The sequence below is a fragment of the Protopterus annectens genome, chromosome 10.part0, assembly GCF_019279795.1.
Source record: "Protopterus annectens isolate FY-2018-M chromosome 10.part0, PAN1.0, whole genome shotgun sequence".
In the NCBI taxonomy this organism is placed as follows: Eukaryota; Metazoa; Chordata; order Ceratodontiformes; family Protopteridae; genus Protopterus; species Protopterus annectens.
Window position 1 is genome coordinate 1,334,529,577 of NC_056744.1, and position 13,414 is coordinate 1,334,542,990.

Here is a 13,414-nt window from a genome sequence, read left to right on the forward strand (position 1 = left end):
TATTTAATAACATTTTCCTGAAGACCTTCAACTCCCTTGCCCCCTCTGGGAGAATTAGAATCAAACCAAATTATGCTCCCTGGCTTTCCAAGGATATTAGATCCCTTTTGCACAAAAGAGATAGTGCTTGGAAAGCCTGGGTTAAAACAAATGAACTACCCCTGCTACATAAATATAGAGATCTATGGAATCTTGTCAAGATACAAATCATTAAGGACAAACGTGCCTACTATAACTCCGCCCAACTCAATAGCAAATCCAACCCATGTACGTTCTGGTCTACTCTAAACAAAAATCTTTCTCCAGGCTGCCTTTCCAACCCCCTCCCCTTTCCCAAATAAATCTCTTCTAAAGACCGCTACCCTCCACAATAAACACTTCATTGACACAATCCAAAAACTCACACCCTCCAACTTTAACTCTACTACTCCGCCTACCCCTCCCAACCCACTAAACAAAAACCTTTTCTCCTTTCAACCTGTTCCCACTTCCTACATTAAAACACTTCTTCTGAAGCTGAAACCCTGCTCTCCCTCCACAGATAATCTCCTCACTACATTCCTCAAACTAGCTGCTGAATCTATAGCCTATCCTGTATCCATCATCAATAGATCAATTCATGAAGCTACAGTTCCTTTCATTTGGAAATCCTTCTTCACCATCCCCCTGCATAAAGGAGGAAACTCAAATGACTCATCTAACTACAGACCCATCGCCATTCTATCTCCTCTCTCTAAAATACTCAAAAAATGCATTCACTCTCAGCTTCTCAACTATCTCCTCCAACATAACCTTCTCACTTCCACTCAGCATGGTTTCCAGCCTAACAACAGCACAGATACTGCCCTCCTATCATTTACTCATATTATCACTAACTCCCATGATAACAACCAACTCATATCCTGTCTCTTTCTTCACCTATCCAAAGCTTTCGACAAGGTCTCTTACTCTATACTGCTATCTAAACTTGCTAATCTCAACCTATCTGCTACTCCCCTAGCCTGGTTCTCTAGCTATCTCTCTTGTAGGCAGCAATCTGTCAGATGGCTCTCATCCTGCTCTCTCTATATTCCAGTCCCATCTGGTGTTCCACAGGGTTCCATCTTGTCTCCCTTCCCATTTAACATTTTTGCTAATGAACTATATACATCCTGTCAACAACCCTCCCTCATGCAATATGAAGATGACTCGACTCTCATCTCCACCTCCAGCAATATCTCTGAACTCCATACCCTAACCCAAGACACCTTTCTATCCACTGAAAAATGGTTGTACAAAAATCTGCTCATCCTTAACCCTAAAAAGACCAAACTCTTGCTCTTTCTCCTCCACTCTCTCTCTCATCACAAATCCACCTTTGCTATTACATCCTCCAGTAAGACTATCATAAAACCCGAACCCCACACAAAGCTCCTAGGTGTCATCATTGATGAACTTAAATTTAAGCTACACATACTGCAATGTATTAAAAAACTCACCAGAAACTACGCTTGCTAAATCGCAACAAAAAATTCCTAACCTCCAATGCCAGACTCTCCCTGGCACAGGCTCTCCTCCTCCCCTCCCTTCTATATGCTGCCCCAGTTCTAACTAACATTTAGTCCACAACCTTGTCCAAACTTCAACAAACATACCACAAAATAATTAGATTCATTATGAACTCTCCTTACAACTCGCACAACTGCTTAGCACTAAACACTCTCCAATGACTTGAACTCCCCCAACAACTCCTTCTATCGCAATTTGAAATATTACACTCTATACTATACAAGCCATCTTCCTACCCAGCTCTCTCCTCCCTGGTATTCTCCTATTCCTCATCTCGGACCCTCTGCACCTCAAACCAGCAACTTCTGGATATCTACCAACCAAAGAAAAATGTGGGCAAACTTCTATATAAATGCTCTGTAGCCCAAGCTTGGAACAAACTTCCTATACACATACACTCCATTACCCTCCAACTACACTTTAAAAAAGAACTCAAACTTCACCTACTTAACTCCAAGACTTGCCCCTGCCATGACTAAACCTAACCCCAGCACACTCTTGTATCATATTTCCACCACTTGCGTATTTATACTACTTTCTCCCTATTTTCGCCTAGTAATCTACTAGGTGTTTACCTGGTAAACTCAATCTCAGAAAACTGAAGACATACATTTTTGATGTATATTTTTATATCTCTTTGTATAAATGCTACTTGTTTATTTGCTATGTGTATGCTTTCTACTTTTTACTTTTTGACTGATTGTACTTTTAATTTTTTACTATCTTGGAGTGTGACTTTTTTTATATATACTGTAAATTGTTTGAATGTGAATTTTTAAACTGTAAATTGTCATCTGGAGCTTTTCTCCTCGGGTTTCCACTGAAAATCGGCTACTGGCCCAGTTGGACCAACCTAGTTAACAAATGTCAATAAATAAATAAAAAAACTGTAAATTCTTTTTTTTTTTTTTTTATATTTTTTTTTTTTTTTTTTTTTTTTTTTTTGAGACCCACTGCTCCTACTACTATGGGAACTGTCTGGGTATCCATTTCCACATTGCCCTCGTTTCTGCCCACAAATCCTGATATTTTAAGATTTTGTGTCTCTCTGTATGTAAGGAACTGTAATCAATGATCAAAGCAATTTCAATGATCAATGCTGCATGTGTCATCTTTTCATGGAATCATCTATTTCTTGAATTGTTCATAATGGGTAATACCATGTGATATAAACTTCATCTTATTCTATAAAGTTTTGTGGCACAGGTTTCCAATGCTTTTCGGTTACCTCAATATTGCAATGTTTGTATAATCCACAATAAAACACTTTTGCCATATTATTATGCCTTTCAGTATACAGGCCCTCTGCTATTAATGTATCACACCCAACAACAAGATGTGCGACTGTTTCCAGTTCTGTTTTACAGAACCTGCATTTGTCTGTTTCTCCCACATGTTCAATGGACTTTCTAAACTAACTTGTACATAGTCCACTATCCTGTGCCACTAGTATTAACCTTTCCATTGTTGATTTAACTTCACTTCTTCTTAATAATTCCTGCATCAGCTCCAGATCTACATGTGGTGATTATCTGAGTTTTCTGTACTTGCAACTGCATTTATGCCTTTTCCGCATATCTAGACTTCTCATAATCCTTCTCTTTCTGTTCTTTCTTTCTTTTTGTTTGATACATTGAGTTGCTGCCTGAGTTTTTTTGTCTAATTCTGGTTTAGCTTCCATTCCTACTTGATGCCAATATGCTTTTGCTAAACTAAGCAGGAAAGTCATCTTAGATTTGTTCTCTTCATGTTTCAAAACATTCACTATGTTTGGATCTGCTGAGGTCAGCAGATATGTATAAATTTTATAATTGCAAATCTATACATGCAATCAATTTTGCGGTGTCCATACCTCCTTCATAAGGAGGAATATATAATCTTGGTATACATTGATTTTTATATAGCATTTGATAAGCATGAAGCACTTTTCTTGTTTTCCTGTCCAATGGATCCAATATCTTTTGGGGACAGTCAATCACCCTAACACTGTAAGATACAACAGGAAGAGCAAATTGATTTATAGCTTGGATTTTGTTCCTTGATTTCAGGACTGCTTTCAGTTTTAATTATTGCTCTTCTGAATTATTCCTTACTGAGTTTGTTTCCCATTTGTTCATCTTTTATTGTCAATTGTTCATATATACTCTATCAACTGCTAAAGTTCCTTTACATTACATTCCTGTCCCAGACTGATGTTTTTTGCTACTGCAGTTTTTCTGCTTTAAATGTTGCTTTTGCACATTTATCAAGACCAAAAGACATTCTTATATAACCCGAGAAAGGCATGACCACTTCCAGTTGTGCTTTCAGCATCACGTCTGGTAAACTATACAGTTTACAGCCAATCTCAAAAAGAAGATGAGACGTCTTTACACTTTGTTGTTGTCTGGGAGCCAAATTGTAACCATGACCTACTCGGTTAAGTAGTCAGATTAATGAGTTCATCACAAATCCACCTTTGCTATTACATCCTCCAGTAAGACTATCATAAAACCCGAACCCCACACAAAGCTCCTAGGTGTCAAGAGCAGCGGTGGTACAAAGTCCAACTGGAATATCCCCCTTTCTGCTTAGTTTGGCAGAAGAATATTGGATGCTAATTTGTCCTTTATCATGGCTTAGGTGCAAAGTGGTTTACTAGTGTTGCATTGTCACTGTAATGTAATTAATCAATGTATGGTGCATCTTAGACATCTGTTAGCAGTCCTTTATCCATGAATGTGTGATCCTGTCAAATGCTTTTTTGTAATTTATCCATACCATATTTAGATTATTTTCCTTTTTACAATTCTCCATTATAACTTCAACTAACAACAAATGATCCTTTGTTCCATGTGAGTTTCTTGTGTTATACTTCCGGTGCATTGCCATGATTGAGTTTTCTCCTAAATGACTATAAACTCTATCAGCATCACTTACAGTATATAGTTTATACATCCTTAGAAGACAAGATTGGTCTTTGTTTGTTAGAGTGGCTTGCATGTTCACTTTCATGGAGCAGTAAAATGATTCCACTTGTTAACCAGGTTGGTGTCTGCTCAGGGTAGCATGTAAGTAGTTTGTCCTCAGGACTAAAGCTACAAGTAAAAATGATCATACGTTTAGCCTGAAGTTCAGTAATGTATGTGTGCATGAGGATGTGTATAGAAACATACTTTCTAATACCTGCTAAGAAAACTAAACAACTAATTTCTTCTTATACAATCTTTTTTCTTATATCATTGTATTTCATTTCTTATTCCTATAATTTTGATGTTATATCTAAGATGCTAATTGTTCATTTGTATTTTTTTTCTTTTTATATTATTGTATTTGTTCATTTTATATTTATGTGTATGTAATTTGTATTTCTGGAGCTTTTCTCCCCGACCTCCACTGAAAATGGGCTTACACCCAGTTGGATTATCCCGGTTAACAAATGTAAAATAAATAAATAATAATAAATCATTTCCATTTAGGAGCTTCTCTTAACTCTTTTTGAGTTTATCTGCCCATTACTTCTTCCCATTTCATATCCTGTACATTTAACCTCCTTCTGTTTCTTTCACTTCTTCTAACCATTCAGCATCTTTGTTGTGTCACACAAGGTCTTCATACATATTTCTCAAAAATGTGTTGATGTCTTCCTTTTTTGATGCTGTTTGGCTTTGTTTCCTAATTCTCTATAAAACGTTTTGGGTCATCAGTGGATTGCTTATTTTATAGTTTTCATTTGCATTTATTTGCATATCATCTACTTTTTTCTGCCTGTGCTGATATCTTTAGTTAATTGTTTGTAATAGTGTACAATAGATCCTGGCCTGTTCTAATAGAATGCATTGGTTTTACCATGTCTATTTTTCTAAGCACTTTTTTGGTCTATTCCCTCTTCTATATTCTTTTAACAATGACAATGTCTTAATTGGTTTATAGTTTTCCATATTCGATACTTCCACGCTGGCATTTGATTTCTTCCTGTCTTTTCCCTTATTGCACTGCATTTCTCAAGGAAAAAAAAAACAAAACAAAGCCTCTTGGTTAACAGGTAGTACCAATGAAAAACTCACAAAGAGAAAGCTAAGGAACTTAGTACAAACCAACACAGTGGATAAAACAAAAGAGAAAACCTTAATATCGGTAAGCGCTTTCATGGAATACTCTGCTTCATCAGACCATAAATCCAAACCACAAATAAAAAAATATATACAAATAAAACAAACCTCCAGTTAAAATGCAACTAATAAAAATAAAGCATTAATTATAATCAATGAGCTAAGCTACAAGTCTTCAACATAGGTTTTAAGGGAACAGACACATTCATCCCTGGCTCTCTATGTGACAGCAATGCTCTAATCTATCTCATTTCTGCCAGTTCCAGTATTGTTGAAGTCACTTAAGTGTTTACTGTCATAAATCCTTTGCAATACCCTAAAAGAAAAATTATGATCATTATCTTCATTAATATGCTTAATAAGTGCATTATAGACATCACTCCTGCGTATACAACCAATATGTTCTAAAATACGGCACACTCTTTGTTATATATACTATAGACGTTTTAAATGTACGTTTGTTTAAGAATGGTGAAGGCCGTATAGATACGACTTGTTTAGGAAACCCTGTTGGAGGCATGGGATACTGCACCATAGTAGCATGTACCCTACGTATATCTATTCTAACATCATTAAGGGACATTTGATGAGAATGTCAAGGTTTCATCTGCTGTGTTGGACTGTACTCTGTTCCTTGCCTTTGGCCTGCATTTTTGAAAGATTTTATGTGTTATTAATTTAGCTGCTCAGTAATATATCATATTTACTTCTGTTGTATCAAATTAATTTCTGTTAATCTTGATTACTGTATTCATTGTTTTTTATCAGACTTCTAACATTTTTGGTCTTATTGACTTTCTGTAATTGATTTCTTTCATCCATCTTAGTATGGCTATCCATCTCTTTTAAATCAAGCACCCTTTCCCTTAGACATTTTTCTTCTACACTGAATGCGCATTCTTTATTCTTTATTTCATGTGGGCATTCTACAGAAAGTTTCAGAGCATCTTCCTCTGACATATTCTCTTCAGCTGCATCTTGTGCAATCCATTACTATTTCATATCTGGCCTATCACTTCAGAACATTGATGGCGCCACAGTTCCCACAATTTCATGCTCTTTTCCTTGTGGTGTAACTCCAACTGAACTTTTGTACTGATTTTCTGCTGAAAGTTATAGAGGATCTTTATGTGGCAACTGATCAGATGCTTCCTGTTCCAGCTGTTATACCTTAATTTGCTGACTCATTTTTACATCATGCTGTAACATTACCAGAGTGGCATTTTCTACACCTAATCCTTCTCTTCACTGGTAACCCATAACGTCATTTTCTATTTTGTTCGATTCTTTATTACTAATCCTCTTTCCACTTCCCACTTTGTTTTCCTAATGCTTGTATGCTTGTTACTTTTCCATATATGGATGTCTTTCCCTGTTTTTTTCTTCAAATATCTTTGGTGCTGCTTTTTTTTTTTTTTTTGCATTGATTACTTCTGCTTCTTCCTTTGCATAAATATTGCACCATATATTTTCTCACATTTTGATATTTAATTTTCATATGTTTCTTGCTCCATCTGTTTCTCCTTAGTTTGGTGACTCATTCTTCCATCATGCTGTGATATGACCCGTGTAAAGCTTTCTAGACTAATTCCTTTACTTTGCAGGTATTCAATAACTTCAGCTTCTATTTCTTTAACTTTTGCTTTATTAATCTTGCATTCCACTCTTCCCCTTTGTGAACTTACTTTGGTATTGTGAAATTTTCCATATCTCAATGCCTTTGTCAGTGTTTCTTATCAACTATCTTTGGAGCTGCTTTTTTGTATTGATTAGTTTGCCTTTATCCCTTGCATAAATACTGCACCATATCAGTTTCCCATCTGCATGTTGTTTTATATAATTTTCAAAAATGTCTAGGTTGTGCACTTGACATTTTTGCACTTCATCAGTCTCTTCTGTTTCCAAACATCCCAGGGGTTTTTGGTCTATACAATGTTTTTCATGAGTCTTTTGTTTTAGTGAACTCACATTTGCCTTTGAAGCCTTTTACAGTTTTTCTTGTTCAAGTATTTTTCTTTCTTTTAAATTCTCTCCTAATCTTTTTGAACATCTTCTATCCAGAAATTCTAAGTTGCTGCCATACTGATAACAATACATAATTTATTTCTTATCTTCAGTTGTCCACTCTGTCACTTTTATGACTTGTTTTTGGCCTGTCAGTTTTTTTTTTGTGGACTTATACTTTCTTTTACAACAAGGAGCCCTCCACCCCTTGAGCCTGTTCTAATACCATTGCAGGAATGTTTCCATGTTATCAGGATTCTACATTGCCATTTCTTCCAGTCCTGGGGGCAGTGCACTGACCAGGATTAGGCACCTTTTTATCCTGGTGCTCCCAGCTGTCTTTTTTATTTTTAACATCATTCTTTCCGTGATATATGGTATATAAAATGCAGTCTATATATCAGTATCATATATGTGAGATTTGGAAAAACAGGATTCACCTCATGAAGTTATGCACCAAGACTTGAGGGTGAATTCAATTCCAGCAATACTGCTCTGCTTGGCTTGCTGATTTTATCATCCCTCTGTTCAGACATCTGTACAGACTAGCAGATGATCACTGAGACAGTTAGACATTATACCTCAGGTGGTGTATCTGCTAGTGTCTGTTACCATGATACAGTCTAATAGGGAATTTGATGTCTTGCTGTAATTTGTGGGAATATTACTTAGTTGTGAGAAACCAAATAAGTTCACTAAAGATATAATGAACTTGCAGTTTATAGGGAACCAATGAACATTAGCATCACCAAATAGTATTACTCATTGTGGAATTTTTTATGTGTATCCAATGTAGGATATATTTTAGTATAGCTGTATCGTCAACAGGAGGCATATAAACAACAGTACAACATATTAGTTTTTAATTGTGTAATTTCTGGAAACTATAAGAAGCTCTACTGAACTGAATTTTGGTATTGTCTTTTTTGTAAGGGGAGATGTAATTATGAAATATTAAAGCAATACCTTCCCTCTTTATGTGGTCATTATAGCTATTATAGCTATTATACTTTTTATTTCTTTTTTTTTAAATGCCTTTATTGAATTATCACTTGTGACATCTTTGCAGATGATATTTGACAGGAATGTATATGAGGCAATTTTGTATACAGCTTGGTAGTTAGCTGTCTGGCTATTAACTCTGTGTGGTAGAGGGTTTTATTCTCTCAGCTTTCATTGCTTATCATGTGACCTTGAGAAAGACACAGTGCATTTGGTGCCAACTAGAAATAGTGTCAATGCTCCACAATCGTCTCCTGGCATGCATGCCTAGTAACTAGTTATGAACCTACAGTGCAGAGAGATACATTTGACAAGGATGTGTCAAATCCTGTACACACTACACACACACACACACACACACACACACACACACACACACACACACACACACACACACACACACACACACACACACTCACATATGCATGTACATGAAAACCACGGACAGAATGTACTATAATACAGCTGCTTCTAATGCAGGGTTGCTGTGTTGGAAATAATGCTTGATGTCAAAGTAGCCGTGCCATGCTGATGCATTTACTACATGCACATTCTTTTTAATCAGTTATGTCTGTTAGTTTATTGTGTTCCGCTTGAGATCAGAGATGCTGATACTGTGTCAGTATACTGTATGTCCTCAAGATGGTGTGAAGGATATTTTCTAACTATAGTGTTAACAAGAAATCAAGAAGTGGTAGTGCTACAGAGCAACGATATCTACATTCTTTTGCCCATTTCATAATGTATGTTTAATGTTTAGCCCTGCTTATGTGTCCATCTGTGTGTTTCACTGTGTATGTATACCAGATACAATTCTGACTTATACGTGGAAGAAGAGCTTATGCTAACATTTTAATTTTTTATAAAAAAGTTTATTTTAAGGTAGTGCTTCATATGAGCATGAATGATGACAGAATTCACCTGCCATTTATTTTACCAGACTACATTTTAGTTCTAACGAGTTTCTGACAGGATTTTAATGCACTTATTTGTCATTAACTTCACGTGTAATGTTTGTAGTCCCACTGTGAAAAATTACCTGTCTTAAATTTATTCTTTCTGGCTAATTTTAGATCACAGTGTCTGAAAGTATTCTACTAGTGCATTTACAGTGCATGTAGTGCTTGAAGTAATGCTGTGACAACTTACCTGCCATATTTTCTATCATACTGCTTATACTACTAAGGGTTTCTTATATGATTTTACTGCACTGCTTATGCATCTCCAGATAAATTAGCTGCCAATTATTCTGACAAAATAATCTTACTTGAAGGAGGTTCTGACAGGATTTTAGTAGTGCTTTCACAGAGCATGTAGTCCTTGTGTGTTCACATTGTGGCAACTTACCTGCTATTTATTTTGATCAGACTACTTTTACTTCTAAGGATATTCTGTCAAGATTTTAGTGTACTGTTTGTGCATCACTGAGTTTTGTAAAGTTTGACTTCAGGGGTAAGTGTATGTTTGCTTAACTTCCGACCAACTCATTTGGGCAACCCTACCCCCGGATTTACTATTCCTCCATGCAGGAGTAGCTTAGTCCTGCACGGAGGCAGTCATTTAGGAGCAGGACGGCAGTGCACCATGCATAGTAATGAGGCACGCTGCCTGAGCTCCTAATCTTACATGGAGCGTGTAAGAGTGCAGGGGGTGTGTCTGAGAGCAGAGCTCTCAGAATATACACGCCCCTGCAATGAAGAACAGCAGAAAGGGGTAAGAAATGAGTGAGACTTCTCACAGGTGTCCGCATATTCCCACCAACATTCCCCCATGTACAACAGCAAGTAATCACCAATAAAATGAACAAACGCTTTATTTTTTTTTTATTTTAAAATCCGAGTAAAGCTAACCATAGGTGTGCGGGTATGCCCATCACTTAGCTACAGTTAATGCAGCTTAAACGGCTGAATAGGATAACAAGGAAGATATATGCAAATGAAGCAACATAGCAATAGTGTAGTGGGGAAAGCATTCTCTTTACGAGCAGGCATTTCTGGTTTGAGTCCCATTGCAGTACATTCCATTTTCCATGGCAAAGCATGTTATGACTAATATTTATGCTGTATAACCCACTAAATAACATATTTCTATGAACTGGAGTACTGTAGTAAATGCACATGTGAGGTGTCAGTGTCATAATGAATAAAGCACTAGTAAGCAGGTTTAAGCACCATAAATAGTAGTAAGCATATTTAAACACTAGTAAGTGAGCTTAAGACTGTTTGCACGGCGATAAGCAATGCCTACACTGGTTAAGCAATTCTGAAGCTAAATCTCTGTACTATAAGCAGTTGTAATGGCCGGTTAGCAGTGCTTGCCACTGCGCAAACTTGTGTAAACCTGCTTACAAATGCTCAAAAGTGCCTTAATCACTCTGTATCCAACAGCCCTTGTCCTGCCCATCAACAAAATAAACAGCCATGCAGGCTTGAACCCAGGACCCTATACACAATAGTCACAGTAGTTAACCACCAAGCCATCACAGATGTACAGAACAATGAGACATCAGCAAACAAGTCTTCACCATAGTAAAACCAATCTGAACCTGTGAAAGGAAGCAGTATACAGACATATGTGCCTTAACCCACTACATAACATCAATATGTGAACCGGAGTACAGCAGTAAGGCCAGAAGTCATGTGTAATTGTAATAGAGTGTTGAAGTCCCCAATAAAATACAAGGATTCCATAGAGTGTATGTACACATGAATCATGGATACCAGGCATACATATAAGGTGTAATGAATAGTAACTCAATTCCAAAAAGGAATTATAATGCAAAGTCTAATGTAAGCAACACTAAGCATTGCATGGGCCAGCTTAAGAGGTGTAAGCAATGTGTAGGCCAGCTAACATAATGTACCCAGTGTTATACCCCTTTAAACAATGCCAACCCTATGTAAGCAGGTTTGCCCATAGCCTAGCCTTTTCAAAACTGGCCAATCATGGAAAAGTGTGGGAAATCAGCTCTACTTAAACCCAAGAGGTAGGAATACATCTCACAACTGGTTGTAGCTTCCCCTTGCAGGCACAATGGCAGAAAGGGGAGAAGGCATGCACTTTCAGGTGCAGTGCTGGTGCATCCAGGAATCGAAGGTCATGGCAGGACTCCTTGTCAAAGACCATGAACAGAGACTGCTGCAGGGCTAGTAACAGGGCTCCCAATAGAAAACAGAGGCCTGGGACCATCTCGTCCATGACCTCACTAGTGCCACTGGCATACCCCAAACTGGTGACCAGGTCAGGCATCACTATGCCGACCTGAAGTGGCATAAGAGGGACCTCTTGGAGGAGTGGATCCAAGAGGCTAGAGCGGCAGGGGATGTTCCAGTTGTGTGTATCACCCCACTTTGTGTGTAATAATTGCCAGCTCAGGTATGTCATGGATAGATATGGCTAAATAATCCTCTTATGTCCCCCATAGCTGCAATGGAACAGGCCGTGAAGCAGGAGGCCCACGTCAGTCACCTGGTGAGGTTGCGATGCGAGGCAGGTCAGTAATACTCATGCATTTACTGTCATAGGAAATAAAACTAAAAGTAGTAGTAAATTAATTGCCTATATAAAATGTGTATTGTTCAAGGCAAGTACTGCATACACTAGAGAATATGGCAGGAAGAGTCTAATATTGTTTGTATGTCAATAAAAGTGTAATAGCCTGATAATAAAGGTCTAACTGCTGGACTGCATGTGTATACTCTGGTGTCATATGGTAATGTAGATTTGCAATCATGTAATAGAACTGTTGTATTAAGCACTGTTACCCACACTGTGCACCATAAACTGAAAGTGTAGGAAAGCCTGTATATGACAGGTGTAATCCACAGAGGCCATTTAGTACAACTGAGAGACACATAGACAGTAAACAGGGAAAATGCAGACAACCAAACTTAAATAGCACATGCAACTGAGATGTGAACTGTTGTTTTTCTAGCACACACAGCCATGGTTCGAATCCTGCCAGTGGTAGTACTCTGCATACAGAATCATACCCCACAACTGTACAGATATGTCCAGAATGTCCAATAAAGTGGCCCATATCTGTTGCCTATCAACCTGTCCCCCTGGGAAATCAGTGTGATGATCCCAGGCGTATAGGCAGCAAACAGGAAATACAACTGATTGACACATATCTATGAGAACAAAGCTGGCACACTACCAACTCCCCCCTTATGAGACTAAGAAACCACGTATGTCCCATTTACACCCCAACTTGTCAAGCTGTGGTCAGAGTGTGTACAGTAGCAGAGTGAGATGTATGTGCATAATAGTAATGATGAATCTGGTACTGTGTGTGGGAACATCCAGTTAGTGCTAATAAACATTTCTCCCACAGGTCTATCAGATACCAACACTGTGCCCAGAAATACAAGAATGATACCCAGTACTGGTACTGTTTACACTGGTATTGTATGGCATTGCGAATGATGCATTTGCTCTGAATAATGAGGTATTACACACCACTGTCATTCACACTGTCCTACAACATATAACTGTCTGGGGAATCTGTATAAGAGTGTTGTAATACAAGGTTAGAATGCAAAAGCACAGGGGATTAATAAGAGAGAAAGCAGATAGGAGATATACAACAGTATATATATAGCAGCCACAACTGGGATGGACAGTGTTTAAGTTGTAGCAGACACAGCCATGGTCTGAATCCTGGGAGCAGAAATAGGCTGCATACAGACTTATATCCCAAAAATGTACAGATGAGGCCAGAATGTCCAGTATATGGGCCCATATCTGCTGCCTGTCCCCCTGTCCCC